The 16,320-nt window shown below is 38.6% G+C and overlaps 1 protein-coding gene across 16 annotated transcripts in view; it reads right to left on the bottom strand.

Annotated features, from left to right (window-relative positions):
* The window catches only part of TENM2 (teneurin transmembrane protein 2), a 1,510,370-nt gene that overhangs the window by 1,315,079 nt on the left and 178,971 nt on the right, over nucleotides 1-16,320 (bottom strand). For all 16 annotated transcript variants that reach the window (XM_074551980.1, XM_074551988.1, XM_074551987.1 and 13 more), the window contains one exon: nucleotides 6,589-6,641. The gene's annotated coding sequence lies outside the window, so the exon portion shown is untranslated. The remainder of the gene's footprint in view (nucleotides 1-6,588; nucleotides 6,642-16,320) is intronic.

Raw genomic sequence — 16,320 nt, 5'->3', positions numbered from 1 at the left:
TAAGGTTCAGCGCTCAGCTGCTCATTAAGCACAAAATTGCATCTTCAGTAATTGCTTGCAAAAGCTGAGAAAAATGGTAAACATTTCTGTAGACAAGCAGGAGTACACTGCAAAGCACAGCACGAGACTCCCTCATTTGGGAAAGGGAAACAAGAAAAACAATAAAGGGAGCAAGCCAATATTTTTGAACTCTTCTACAACTGAGTATCATCTTATCTTTATCTGCATGTTCCACAGCTGAGGGATAAAGCACTGTGCCCACAAAGCCCAACAGCTCCTGCAGGACTGAGGTTTGCAGAGGGACCCCAATCTCTCCCCACCCCGTGTTGAACCCCCGAATGCCAGCACAGGAGCTCTCCTGCCATGCAGGCACCACCAGCCCTGGGGCAGCTGCACTGAGCTCTGGCATCCCAGCCCAGGAGAGGATGAAGGACATTCCCAGGAGGAGCTGCAGGGCACGGGAAGGTGCAGCAGCCTGCCCATGGTCACAGGTGGAAAGCCCATTTCTGCATTTCTAACCAAGCTCCAGCTGCAGAGAGTTGGGAAGTATTTCTAACACAGCAGAGATATGGAATTCAAACTAAGTATAGTTTTGGTAAACCCAGACAACATATTTCTCATGCAAGTAGTGTGAATGAGAGCTGATGCTCATGCATATGAAATAAATTATATTTTTTCTATAAGACATTCTGAAAAAAAACTAATTCCTGCTTAACTATGAAATATTCTGCTCCAGAAGGATTTTTTGGCTATGAAAACCAAGTGACCTTTCATATTAACATTGATTCAAAATGATATTTTTATTCAATTTTGAAATGTCAATTTGTTTTTTTTAGCCACCAAATCAAAATGAAGTGACATTTTAACTTTAAATTCATTGAAAAAGAACTATTTGCATTCAAATGCCAAACTGAAATAATAATTTTCTTTAAAAAAATCACTTCTCATTAAATTCTCTTTTTCTAGAAGCTTTTGTTTCTTACATCAGCTGAAAAAATATTGTCCTGGACTTTTGTTTCAAAAAATACTGTTCTGTCCAAGCACCAGTTTTTGCTGCAATTTCAATTTATGGATCAAAAAGATAAGAACATTATTACCATTATTAGCTTCAATGTTCCATCCCCAAACAATCAAGCCTATTCTTTTTCACCTGCTCTGCAACTCACTAAAAAACAAATTCTACATCTACTCCCCCATTACCACCCTGCCCCACCTTTAATTTCAAGATAAAGGGGGAATTATAATAATTCCTTGTGCATTTTGAGAAGGTAAATTTTATTACTTTTGCTATTAAACTCATAATCCTATTAAGGTTTATCTCTCACATGAAATATTGCTCTCTCTTATGACTTTTTTTTACGTTCAGTAGAAAATTAACAGATAATTCAAAGTTGAACAGCGAAGCAACATCTGTAATGGTATTTCTTTTAACAACTCATCTTTCCTTTTCTTTTTATTTCATTTTACAGGGGTACTTTTTTCTTTTCTCAACTAATTGCTTAGTATGAAAGATAATCCAGTGCATATGTGGATACGAAATGTAATTGATGCTGAAGTAAAAAAAAAAAAGTTCTAAGATTTTAAAAAATAATACCCTAGTGGAGCAACCCCCAATAATGGGAGATCATCACACTGTTCCACTATCAAGCTTGAAACAATATCAAAATTCTTCTACAATCTGAGCCCCTGTGCCTTGGAGTACCCAGCAGGCATTTTCCTGTTCAAGGTGGATCCAACGTCCTTACCTGAAACTTCAGGTATTGGATTTGTAAGATCATGAAGCCAAGCAATGAAATTGTTCAATTGTTCAACTTTTTCTTCTGAGAACAATGGCCTTGCCTCCTGTGTCTTCTGGAAATAGCTGAGGTATGAGAAGTTTAATGCAAACTGGGGGCTTTCCTCTTGTTTGTTTGGGGGTTTTTAAAAATATTTTATAAATATCTGTACCACACACAAACTGAATGACTGCTGCACTTTGGCCCATATTGCTTTCCCCTAAGGAGGAGCCACAAGCCATATGAATGCTCTTGGAGAAATAAAAAGCTCAGCGAGATGGGCTGCTCTGTGTGTGTGCATGATGCTATTATTTGGTGATGCTGCAAAGAGAGGATTATGAATTTAATCTCATGGAGAAAACAAGAGAGAAAATGGATTAGAAGAGTAGCTGGGAAGGAAAGCACAGGGACAAAAAACCCAAACCCAACCAACCAAACCACTCCTACGGAACAAGCTTTCTTCTAAAGAAATGCTCTGAGTTTCATTAAGCTAAAGTAAAAGCTGGGGGGGAAGGGAGGATGGTGGAAATAAAAGCTGTATTATCATAAAAGCATTCTAATTTCTACACAAGAACAGCCACGGAAACAGGCCGTTTCTCAGGGCAAATGCCAGCGAATGTGTTGCCCATTTGGTCTGCAGTTCTTGTAGCTCAGTAACAGTGCAGTTAATTGAAGTGTAAACAAACAGCACCTGACTGATAATTGCTGGTGTTGGCCAGAGAAAGTGTGATCCAACCCTTCCTGAGCCATTATCACATCTTTCTCAGCCCTCCTTTGTTTGGCTCTGACAGGACTCTGATGGTAAATGGTGTTAGCTCATTTCCTTATTATTTCTCAAGGATTAAAGGAAGTGGTCCTCACTCACTAGAACTTCTTCCCACCATTTTAATTGTTCCTTTAAAGTTATTAGTATCTTTTATAAGGAAGCACTTGTAAGAAAGTTAGCCATTAGTATAAATCCTACATTTTACATAAAAACCATGAAATCGTGTCAGTATTTTCAGGATGGGATTTTCAAGAGACTGAATTCTAGAAATTCAAGCCCTATTCCATTGCACCATCCTTCATGTTTTATAAACCTTTCCATCTGCTCAGCACAAAAAGATTCTTCTTAAAAATGCTCAAAGTGTAAATGTTAATAGCATAAACCCAAAATTATTTCCATAACTATGACCTGCATCTCTTGCTCTCCTCCTGGTTAAAACACAGGACCCCAAATTGAGGACAATTGGGATAATTTGGCTCACAAAAATAAACAGACAAACATTGTAGCTGTGTTTCACCTCTGGCCTTATCCTAGAAGAACTGGGCTGCTGCCAGCTTGTCTGAAAGGAAGGAATCAAGAATTTTTCTGTGTGATTAAAGCAACAGAGAAAGTATTAAACAACACCTGAGCATCACATGGAGCAGTTTAAGAGAGAATCACCCATACCTTTACATAAATCATACTTAGAATATACCTGCTTCTAAATGCCTGAAAATTCCTTCATGATGGGGTTCTTTCCTTCTTCCCACTTTTAAAATGCCCCAGGAACTGCAGAGCAGGCAGAACACCACACATCCACTGCTGAACACATTTATTTATTTATTACCCTGCACAAGGTATTCTGGGACCAGGAACCCACAGTGATTGTATTTATCAGAACTGGTTTAACTTTCCTTGAGGTTAACAGCAAAATTAAGCCTACAAAACCAAGGAATTTCTGGGAAATGGACTGAACTGGAAATGTTGTTTCATTAACAGATTTCAGTTGAATGGAGTTGCACCAATCCTGATTCTTTAATATAGTATTTTTATAAAATAAAAAGATTAGCTACTATTAAAATTATATTATTTTCTTAATTCTGCCCTTGGAATCTTAAAAGTTGATATATTTCAAATTTGGGAAATACTCATTTTAAGACTGTAAACACAATCATTAATTGTTTTATACAGTGACAGGGTAAACATATCTATTTAAACAAACATCTGGACAAACAGGTGTTTGCTCATTCAATATCCTATTAATAATTCCACTTACTTCTCTTTCCTGCTGATGCCAAACGATTTGTGAGGGATTAAAATCACAGTGGTATATAGTGTCACCTGCTGATATCAACTTAACATATCTGAAATATCCAAGGCATCCAAGTTTATCATGTGTCTTGAGCAAAAGTTCTGTCAAATACTGTGACCAAATTCCAGTCAATGTTGGAAAGATCTCAAATCAATACCTCAGTAATGCAGAGATGTATCCATCACTTAGCAGGGGACACTTTGTCATTTCATCATAGTCCAGCCTCCAAGTTTCACAGTTTGCTTTGAATTGTTTCAAGGAGTGGGTTTGTTGTTTTGAATTTTGTTTTGCTTAGTGATACTTTTATTCCAAGGCAGAAAATCACAAAGCTTAGGAATGACAAAACTTTTTTTTTTTTTTAGAAATATTATTTGACTAAGCGTACTGGCCAAATGGCAATCAAAATAAAATTAATTATTAAAATAATTACATTCCCTGAATTCTGAATGAAACTTCACCTGCATGTACTGACCCTCCCAAAGCACACAGGTGAAGTGTCAACTTCTTATTCCAGAGGTGACTGCACATTAGTGCAGTGACAGGTGACCATTGTATATATTTAAACAAGAAATTCTTGCATATTTAAGTACTGTTATATCTTGCATCTTAATCAATTAATTGTTTGTAAGAGGAGATCATGAGATGAATCATAGTGTGACTAACAACAAGGATAAAAAACTATTTCTGGATTAAATTTATAAATGTGAACGCAAATCTGTTACTCAAGGCAAGAGAAAGCACAAGTTTTCCTGGACTACTGACTTCACACAAGAAGAAAGGTGACAAAGTTTTGTTGAAATAAATCATGAGAGATATTTTGAAACAGCAAAAAAAGTCAGTTTGAGTTCAATCAATCAATCTGAATGCTGAACTATATTAATTAATTCTAGATTAATTAGTTCCTCTGCAGATTATTTAAAATAAAATAAAAATATGAATACTTTTAAAGCACTTCTTCTGCTATGAGAAAAGATGGTCATATTTGGTATACAATAGAAGTCAAAAAAAGGACTGCAGACAGCACAGCTCAGAGTAGAAGGGTAGATGGCAAACCAATCACTGAAAATTAAGCTCACAGAACTGGACTTTGATATGAATCAGAGAATCAGGGAATAATTGAGATTGGAAGGACTTCAGGAGGTCATGCCCACAGACAACAGGACAGATTGCAGTACCAGTTATGACACGGTGGAATTGGTTTTTCTGAATAAATTGTCTGATTTAATAGGAACTGGGCATAAAAATAGCATTCAGCAACTCAAGTCATCACACATATTCACTGAAAATGTAAAAAAATGAAAAGAAAATCCTCTCTCATAGACTGCCAAATTAAATAGAAATAGAACTTTTGTTATCACCAGCAAACAAAAGATGAGAAAGCTGGACCCTCCCACTTACACAGCTGAAGTGACTGAGTCTCTTTAGGGTCAGCATTCAATTTTTCCACTTCTTAACAGAGGAAAAGGGTTTCCATGGATCCAACAAACTAAAAAACCCCTGCATTTTGACATCAAGCATTTTGTCTATTAATCCTCTTGATATATTTCTCTTGCAGCACTTCCATTTCAACAGTAACATGCTATCTCTTACAAATATCTGCACTGTAAGAGAATCACTGTCAAATTCTAAACTTTTCTATAGTTCAGAGTCAGTTTGAAGGGCTGACAATTTTCAGAATCTTGTATTCATTTGGTTTTGTTTTTTGTTTGGGGTTCCTTTAAACCTGAAATGAGTTCACACACTATGCACAAATAATTTACACTGAAATATGAAGGCATGCATTTGGGAAGGGATAGTTCACCTTTGCAAGAACAACTCTCTAAAGGTATAGATTTGAGAATTTCTTCCTTCCTGTAGAGTTGCACATATGAAATTCTTATGTCTGGGCCTCCAGATCCCCTGGGACTGCCACAAGTTCAGCACTCCATTTATAAACATAGAATAGTCCAAAGAAGAGATGACATACAATATTTTCCTTTATACTGTTTTAAACTATTTGAAGCAGCAGCTTCCTCCCCTCCTCAGTTCATTGGCAGGAAAAAAAATGCTGCAGCATCAGGACTAAGTATTACATACCATGATATGAAGGTTATTATCCAAAATCACAGAAGGCAAAATAAGACAGAGCTACATAAGCAATGCTCTCAAAACCTTCCCAAATACAGCATAAAAAAGAGCATAATTTTCATTTAAAAAGAACCAGTAAAAAATAGTCAAGTTGGATGCAAAGAAACAGCGATCTAAAAACATAGCATGGTCCTCCAAAGAGAACGGATGGGACATTGATGACAAATCCCTGTGGTGTGTTCTTTAAATGGCAAGACACAGTGGAGTCAGTTAGGTGTCTCCTGAACATTCTCCTTTTTCACAGAACAAAAATATTATTATATTTGTCTTTCTAGGGCAACATGCTCAATTTTGGCATCACTAATGATGCCAAAAGCTTCACAAAATGAGCAGAAGCACAAGAGGATAAATAAAAGTAGATCTTAGAATGCCTGGATTTCACACACCACATGCTGACTCTGACTGTCTGAAATACTGACTACAGGAAGATTTACAGCACTGTTCATGAAGTTGCAGAATAAATTCAGAAAGCAGAGGAGACAGTAACAAAGGAATAAAAAGAATTAAAGTGCTGCTAAAAGGAAGATGGAATTGTTAAATGCAGTTACTGAAAATGAAAAACAGCTGAATGTGTCAGATTCCAGAGAGCTACATTTTATAATACAACTTAAATAATCAGATATTCTTACCAGAAGGAGTGTTGTATTTGATGTACTCTGATGAGAACCAGCTAAGTTTTCTCCTGAAAGAACATAAATTGAAAATTATGTCAGGAAAAGGCAGCTTGAAAATTCCCTGTCAAAACAGAAATGTTTTAGATTGTTTATGCAGCATTAATATGGATTGATTCAGGAATAAGTACTCTTAGTTATAACAATATAACATAATATTCTTTTTAATAACAGTCTTATTCTGGAAAAGGCTTTCTCACCAAGCTCATGTTAAGACAGACATTTTTACAAGTGCAGAGCAGCTATTATACCTGCTTATTTACTATTTCTACTACAGTGTCTCTAGGATTCCAGCTGTGGACAGAGAGGATTTTGTGATACTATTAGAAAGACCTAAGAAGATATAAAAACATATTCTTTATGTCAGAGATTTTAGGTAAGTAGAACTAAGCGGGGAAGTGGAAATCACTGGGCCTAAGTAAGCACGACAAGAATTTATAATAATTTTCTGAACCCAAATGGTTAGCTTAAAACACTTTATTCCATGTTAATGAAGGTTAGAATTTGTGAGCCTGGTTCTAGCAGTTTGAGTGACTGTGCAATAAATGGGGGGGGGGGGGGGGGGTAAACACTTTTTCTGTCAACCTGCAATGTAGCAGGCCTTAGGCCTACCAGGCCTCCATGGCGGTCAGCAACCCAAGATAGGGAATGCCAAGTCGTGATGACTGGACCTAAGCCCCTTTTCCCACCCTCAGACCCCTGCTAATCTCTCTGTAAGACTACAGGGCACTTTCCTTTTAACCTTTACTAATGGACAACTCCTAAAACCCCTATATCCTATAAAAACCCTACTTTTGCCCATCTCGGCCGAAGAGCCGTCCCTGAGACCTTCGCGGAAGATTCAGTAAAGATATCCCTGTGGAACCTCACCCAGCCTTCTCCTCTCTCTCCTTGTGTCTGCACCTAGCAAGCAAAGAGCTAAAATCACAAAATGAGCTGATAACCACTGGAGCTGATATCAGCCAAGGTTGCTATGGTGGCCCAACACTGGGAGCTGCTTGGGAACTGGGACAGGCTGTGCCGAGCAGGACTGAGCTATCCAGACCCACTGCAGCCTGTTGGGGATACCCCAAAACCTGGCATAGGCTGCATTACTGCAATTAGGAAATCCTGTGGAGCAATCAAGTGATTGGCAAGGTGTGCTGGTGTCTGGTGGTGTTCACAGGGGGCCCAGGAAGAGGGAAGAGATTACAATCTTGACTACACATTTCAGAAAGCTGGTTTATTATTTTATGATATATATTACATTAAAACTATACTGAAAGAAGAGAAGAAAGGATTTCATCAGAAGGCACACAAGCAAGAAAACCCATGATAACAAAAACTTGTGTCTGAGAGTCTGAGCCAGCTGACTGTGATTGGCCATTAATTAGAAACAACCACATGAGACCAATCACAGATGCACCTGTTGCATTCCACAGCAGCAGATAACCATTGTTTACATTTTGTTCCTGAGTCTCTCAGCTTCTCAGGAGAAAAAATCCTGAGGATAGGATTTTTCAGAAAACATGTCTGTGACATTGGTGGGTTTGAGCACATAACTAATGGTACAAGAATTTGACTGATCTACCAGAATTTTCCCATATTTTGCCCAGTAGTTGCTCTAGGACGAGGCTGAGGCATGAGGCTATTTTACACCCATCAGAAATTGCCCTTTTGTCTCTGTGTCCATCAGCAGGTAGAAGCTCTCATCGTGGGATGGCACCTTTGTTTTGTCATGCCAATGTGTTTAATGAAGCAGTCACATGCATTAATGGAGCATTCTGGCAGGGTTCAAATGCTGCCCTCCTGATGCTGGGGCTGTTCTCTGCTCCCTCAGGTAAGGCAGGAATCAGACCTTTGTGTCCACACTTCCTCCTGCAGCAGCAGCCAGTTCTTCTCATGCCACAGCCCTTTCTTACCCGAGTGACTGCACTAACTCGATCAGGACACGTGGCTGCTGTCAGCTTGTGACAAGCCACACGTGAAAGCTTCTGCTTAATGGCAAGTGCTCACTTTCTTCCACATAATAACAGCAGAGCAATTCTTATCTTTTCTATAGAGAAACGACTAACAGATGTCAGCAATATTTTTTTCAGTCAGTAACTGGGGATTCCTAAAGTCCATCTTCTATCACTAATTTGCCCCTTTTCACACCTTTGTGCAAGTCACTTGGATGTGTGCCAGGACTCACAGGCTCTCACCCCAACCACCTGTTAGGCTTTCACATTGGATTTCTATTAATTCTCTTTCCTGATTCAAGCCATCGCTACTGATTAAACAAAAGAAACACAGTCACTGGTCTCTTGTGAGTGCCTTTCTCCTGGATACAAAAAGATGAAATTTAGGATTAAGATAGATGGGGCTATTATAGTTGTTGACATTGCTTCTGTTGTGGAGCCTTTGCATGTCCCAGTGCTACATTACACTGCACGGAACAGAAACAGTGACACATTTACCACTTCACAATCACCCTAATTTCATATACAATGGCATTAAGCAACCAGTGGTGCTATCCATTAAATTGCATGATTATACAACAGGGAAGGTGTATGCAGTGAGGAAATGAAGTGTCCTTTCAGTTTGTGAGAGCAGCTGGTGTTTGTTATCACTGCAGAAATCAAGAGACCAGAGCACAGGCATTGACAGCACAAACCCTTCACTGAAATTCAAAGTCAAAAATGTTTCTGCCCTAGAAACAGTGCTTCTGAGCCCATAAAAGAAATTTCAAAGGTAATATTTTTTAGGTTCCACTACTGACACAGGCTCAATTTAAGCTCCTAAACACAAACTCTAGAACCTCTAGCCCTTCCTGTCCTATGAGCCTCTGTAGAGCTCAGAACAACTCCACATTTTATTACCATCTTATTGCAAGGGTTCCATACTGCTGTCTCCTTAGCACAAAAGTTCCATACCTTCTTGATGTTTCTCATGGGCATCTCCTCACAGCACTGACTCTTTCTCCTTCACAAAGCAGCCACTGACTCCAACCCCCCTCTCACCCAGCCACCCCACTCTGTTATAGCATCTTCTCATTGCTTACAGCTGTGGCCTGGTAGAGTCAGGCCTGTTCCTAATCTTTGATAATTGGCCCAGCTGCAACTCCTTAGGGGTAAGATTACTTTCTGCACTATCTTTATTTTCTTATATTTTATCCCCCTACAACCTGGTACCAGCAGGAGTGATTTTTTAGATGATTCTGGGAAAGCTGTGAAAGCTTTATGACATTCTAATTATTTGCAAACATTTGGTGTAAAAAAAGTTTTTATAGCTTTTACAAATCTTCACAATTCAAGAAATATAAAGCCCTAGTTGAATCAGTTATGAAAATGCAGCCTTAGTGCACTGTGAGAGTACAAAAATTACTAAGGAGCTGTTACCTGATGTATCATTCATATCTCAATTTTCAAAAACTCTCCCAAAAAGATGAGTGTGTCTATACTTCACTAATTTACTGTTAAATTCAACATTGTTTTCATGGTCCCAGTATAAAGGCAAAATATTTGAATCATTCAAGGAGAAGATATCAAATCCTCCAGAAACTCATACATATATGCTTCAATCATAAGCATCCTACATTACAATCATGACTTAAGCAATATTAAGATAAGGATGGCAGTTCAAAAGATTAGGTTAAGTGTGGTATGTCTTTCCCTAAATGAGTACTCTATCTTTGAAAAAGGAATTCAGTCTCTAAAAAGCAATTTTGTTCTTTAAGATTCTTTTGGACACATGTCAGACATTTGGGTGGATGTGGATAACACAAAAGATCAGAACATCTTTTGACACACTAGTTAAAAGAAATAGATTACTTTATTCAAGTGCAGTATAATTATTTTTTAAATCTGTTGAAGCAGAGAAATTACTTTTGTTTGTATTAGAGTTGAAAATGACAGGAAAGCTTCTGTGCAGCTTCAGTGGGGTGGAATGTACTCGGAGAACTGAGAAAATCTGAAACACTTGGTAGCTTCAGATTTCTAATGCTGTATGTATACTGTAATTAGAATCTAAATTAAAGTGATACACACATAAAAATAAAGCACGGCACACACCAGAAAATGATAATTTTGATATAAGGAGCATTACAGTCAATTTTTTCTAACAAAGTAGTTCTAAAAGCCACACCATCTCTTCTGAAGGTGGCTGGCCTCTTCTAAGCTGGTTTACCTAATTCCAAAATATCAACTCACTTCTCACAGGATCCATACAAATTTCCTGCCCCTCAGACAAGCCCTGCAGGAAGATGAACACTTTCAGTTTCCCTTGGACACACAGCAGAGAAGTGGGGCTGGTGCTGCCAATAGCTGTGGTTGGGCAGTGCAAGGAGCAGCAGTGGGAATGCAGCCCCACATGGACCCCAGCACTGCCCCACTGCCTCAAGTTTAAGCCAAGGCAAGATTACATTACTGTATATCCAGCAGAGTTCTGAACCCAAAATTTTTCTTAGCTCCAGTGGCTGGCTCCCATCACTTTGTGATCTGCCCCTCTCCCCTCACATTCAAGTGCAATTTCTCTTGTTCTAGCTTATATCTGACCTCCTCTGACTTTTTGCTACACCCCTCCAGGAGTCTTATCTTCTCTATAAATACTTTTGAGTAATTGCAACCAGCAATGGGATCCTCCCCTAAAGTCTTTGTTTAGAAGTGACCCAGCTCTTCCAGTCTCCCCATATATTGTGCTCCAAACCCCTCACAATTTCAACAACTTGAGTAATACCAAATCATCATGCCATCCTTACTCCCTGCTCCCTTTCTGTACTTACTGCTGCCATTGAGTCAGTCATTTCTAGGACATTTTTTAAATTTATTACACAAATAGTTATTGCATGGCTACAGAACACTTCCAGTCAAAATCATGAATTCTAAATTAGGCTTGGATTTGAGCCCTGTTTCTCTACTAGGATATAATTTATTAGTCTTTTCTTCCTAATAACTAAAAGAATAACTACAGCTGACATGGGACCAGGAAAAATGTGTGGAAATATGACTTGTACAGGAAGTACCAAAAGCTCATTCATTCTCATGAGTGTTCTACAAAATGCAATTATGAAGGATGACCGCAAAACTCCTGCTATCTCCCCAGCTGAGCTCAAACCTGCTCTGTAAGTAGCAGCATGTATTCCTTTCCACCTCATGAAAAACAAAATGCCTATTACAGACACAAATACAAAACCTAGTAAAGTTACCCATCCAGTAATATTAGAAAATGAAATTTCAGCCAGCTAAACATGAGAAATCGTAGCACTGGCCCAAGGTTCAGCAGTTGTGCTGACACAGCATTACTCAATATTCTCCAGTGCCTTCTGGGTTTGAGGTAAGCAGTAGGAAATTGAAGGAAAATATTAAAAAAAAAAATTGAGAGAAAGGTCAAGTTTGAAATCAGTCATCAGGCTATATCTGAATGATGTCTATTCTAAAAGCATGTGGTACATGGGAATGTATCATAACTGCAGATGCCACTTCGCATCCTTCCAGCTGCTCATCACAGAGTGCCTCACCATCCAGGGCTGCACACGTTCACTTCTCCTGAGTCCTCACAAGGAGCCACAGCAACATTTTGCCTTCTTCCTTACACTTCGTTGGTTTTGCCGTCTCCTATCTCCTCCTGGCTGAAGTCTGTACGCATTGATGGGTTGTAGATGGCTTTTACATCAGACTAACATTCTTCAAATACAAAATATTACAATGCTCTTTGTTTCTTCTGAAGCCACCTTCTCTGACCCTCTCAATTAATTCACATTCATCAGCTCTTGTTCCCAATTTCTTCCATGTCTGGATACAGCCAGTTCCAGCTGTCTCCTCCCAGAAGTTGAGTCCCATCAATCTTCTGTGCTCTCTTTTTGAAGTGGGTGAACTATTATGGACAATGAGGCCATGGAAGCAAGGGCAGGGGAGGATCAGATGTCACAAATACAGCTCCGCTTTGGGACGGCCATGCCTGAGAAAAGGGAATGGGCTTTTGACAGAAGAGGAGGACCTGACTATGCCTAAAGAAAATGACCTCATGAACTACACATGAAAATTCATCACACACTCTACTCTGGAACACAATTAACAGGATGTTTTATTTCAGGGTTAGTTTTGGGTTTTGTTTTGATTTGCTTTGTTTTTGTTTTTTTTTTTTAACCATGATAACTCTTCTTTCTTCCTAATTCTAAATAAGATTAGGAGTCAGTAAAACTTACTATTGACCACAGGCAGACAGGATTAAATGCCTTTTGAATCATGGTCTCAGTGAAGTCAGTTCCCCAAAGTAAGGCAAAGTATTCTGTATTCTCATCAAGGCCAGGTAAGACAACTTTGCCTGATTTCAACATCCATTTGTCAATGCATCAGGCATGAGCACTCCGAGCACAAGGCAGCAATAAAAGTAAACTACAGAGCAGATTTGGTTGTCTTTTAGAAAACATTGCAGACTGGTAGGAGAAGGAAGAGTAACTGCTGCCAGGACTGGAACAGGGATGCAGGTATCATTAATGGATGATCTGGATCATGACAATCCTTCCAACAATTCCACCCAGCTCCTCAGCCCTAAATGCCCAGAGCTTCACAGGAAAGAATGTGAAATGATTTTACAAAAGTGGCAGTTGAGTTCTGGCAAAGCTAAGAAGATCCTGGTGTGAGCATTCAGCAGATGATTTACAAATAAATGAAACCTGAACAATGCAAATTTTCAAAGACACATTTTCATAGAATATGGATTTCAGCATGTTCTCTGGAGTCCTGCTTCCACTTCTAGCACTACAGTGGTATGCATAATATTTCCACAGAATTGGTTTATTCTATATTCATCTTTGCTAAAGATTTCTGGCATGAAAGTGAGGGCAGGCAATGTGGAGAGCTACTTTTCAATGTCAGACTGTCAGCACATCCAAGCAAAGACACAGAGACACTACAGCTGTACTGAAGGCACTTCAAAGGATTCATTCACAGGTATTTGCCCTTTTCTTACTCTAGAAAAGAAATCATCACAAAGTCTTTATTACTCCTTAAAAATATGATGATAGAGATACAATATTGTAAGCATTAATAAAATAGTACCAAACATATTAATGTATTACTGGATCAAAGAAAATTCCTTCAAAGTTACTGGTTTTACCTCAGAACTATAATGTTGGATATTTCTTAACTTAATAAAGCTGCAAAGGCTATTGCTGGTCACGTCTTGAGAAGTCTTAATAAATTCTCCAGAAAGAATTTCAATATTTTGAAGACTCAGTGCTTCAATTATTAACTAGGTTATATTTTGGGTTTTTCTAGCCTGATTTGAGAAAATCCTTTCACAACATCAAAATATTTTTGTGTCTCAGTGTCTTGATATATAAAAAAGATTGGGAATTATTTTGTTAAAAAATAGCCATTTAAATAATTGATGAAGTCAGCAACATCAGGAAAAATATTTTAGAGTTCTTGGTTATGAAGACTAATAATGATAAAAATTAAAATTAAAAAGTCAACACTTCAGTCTACACCAAAACCCAACAGTCTTGACTGCACTGGTGTCATTGAGGCAGACTAATAAGATGAGTATATGTGCACTTAGTGTGCACTGTTGTGTGTTTGTTGGGGAGTCATCATAGCAAAATAAATCCAATATAGCCATGGAAAAGGTTGTGTTATGACTCATAAATATTTATAAACCAGGAAAACAGTAAAGTTGGGTTTGATGTTCAGGAAAGAAAAGATTTATTTTTCATGAATCCAATTCTTTAAGAGCTTCAGTGTGAAACATTTTTAATCCTTATATAAATGACCTTGATAAAATGAATAAATTGAGCAAGGCTATCACCTAGTGGTCAATGGGAGCAATATTTTATTTTTTCTTGTGAACTCTTTTTTTATTTGCTGGGGAAGTGTTTTGGAGGCCTTTTTTCCTCTGTGGAGATCTGTCAAACACTGACTCTGCACAGCAATATTACATAAGTAGCAGATGAATACATTAAGAAAATCTGTTGTGCCGTGTTTCATTACTTGTAATTTATTTTTTATGTCCAGTAGCTCTTTTAAATCATCACAAAAAGTCCTACTAAATGCTTCATTTCACTTAGGGTTTTTTTTTTTTTTTCTGAAGCAAACCTAAATGTCTACATTAAAAGCCTATTCAGACATTTTCAAGAGTATGAGACAGAGTTTAAGCAACACTCTTTTGACCATGATAAAGGGAAGAAAACACCAAGAAGATATTTCTAGCAGGGATAAAACCTAAATTGAAGGGAAAAATGAAATTGAGTCATTGCTAAAACAGATAAATAAACACAAAAGGAAATAAGCAGTGTCAATTCACAGTGAAAATATTTTTGGGAGGGCTGTGCTACAAGTTTGGGGTATAAAAGCAATGAAAACAAACCCCACAGACACACAGAGACCCTGGGAGCTGTGCAGTGCTGCAGATCAGCCCTGCAGAGTCCCCAGAGCTGTCACAGCCCACGGCTCCGGAGGCGACACCAGCACAGAACAAAAGCCGGAGCGTGCCCTAAGCAGCTTAGCCCCCACACCTCCACACTGGTATTAGCCCAGGGCATTATATAGCCTGTAGGATTACCTTATCAAGGGCACAGGGGCCAGAGCTTCGGGGGTTTAGCTGGACAATCAGCACTCTGTAATTATTTGTTACACTGGAAGAGGAAATAGTTTCACGTCTTGGAGGTTTCCTCTTTGGTTTTCGGCAGTTTTCTGTCTCAGCTGAGACCAAAAAGTGAGAGGATGCAATTTTATCAGGAAGTATTGGTACTGTTTACCTTCAAACCAATTGGGAAAGTTTTTCTAAACAGACTTCAGTATTTTTAAACAAACAAAAAACCCCAAAACAAACCAAACAAGCAAGCAAAATCCAACACCAAGCCAAAATTTGAGCTGTAACAAAAAAAAGTTTCAGCTTAGAAAATAACAAGTTGTTTGTCTCCTGGACTTCAGGTAACATGAAAAGATTGGGCACATTAGTGCATCCAAGTTTTTCAGCCCATGAATGGTGATAAATCTCATTTCTCCATGACACCCCACAATATATAGCAAGGACACTTAACATTACTTCCAGAAATAATACTGGAGAGGTTGACTGGAAATAGTGAAGAGTCCCATTTATCTAAGAGACAAAATTAAAACATTTCCCCCTCTATTTGACCCATGACTTTTTTCCTCAATCCCCATGATTTGGTTTGTCTAGACTTCTTCAAACAGGACTTCAGTATTTCACAAGGGCCCTGCACAGGTGACAAATGCCATCTGCACAGTGCCTGACTGCAACTGGTGATCCCAACCACAGCTTGTGCATCAAAGTACAGCCCTGGTCAGGAACAGCATGTCAGGGATCCCCAGTGAAATATGAAATTCCACACAGAAAGAGGGACAGAAATCAAAGGCTCAATTACTGCTCTCAGCTTTCCACCACACTTCTTTCTACATGGTGGTGGTAAGTGATACATGTGCTATCAGTTTCTCAGTTGTCTAAAAGCAATTACATGTTACTTGCCAAAATATACCACCAACACTGAGAACTGGCATGTAGTGTATCTGCATCCAGCCAGTTACCACTGCCAGGTCTTCCCCTTACTCATCACTGTGTTACTTGCATTCACACTTTATTGCTGGAATACTCAGAATGGATACAAAAGGGATTTCCACATGAACATATGAAGTGTTCCTATATGAATCTCACTTCAGATATGAGACAATATTTCCTGAAAGTTTTCACAGCCATGACTCATTCATGGTC

The sequence above is a fragment of the Zonotrichia albicollis genome, chromosome 15 (genome assembly GCF_047830755.1).
Source record: "Zonotrichia albicollis isolate bZonAlb1 chromosome 15, bZonAlb1.hap1, whole genome shotgun sequence".
Lineage (NCBI taxonomy): Eukaryota > Metazoa > Chordata > Aves > Passeriformes > Passerellidae > Zonotrichia > Zonotrichia albicollis.
Note: the sequence above shows the minus strand (reverse complement) of the source record. Positions and strands in the feature narration are given on the sequence as shown.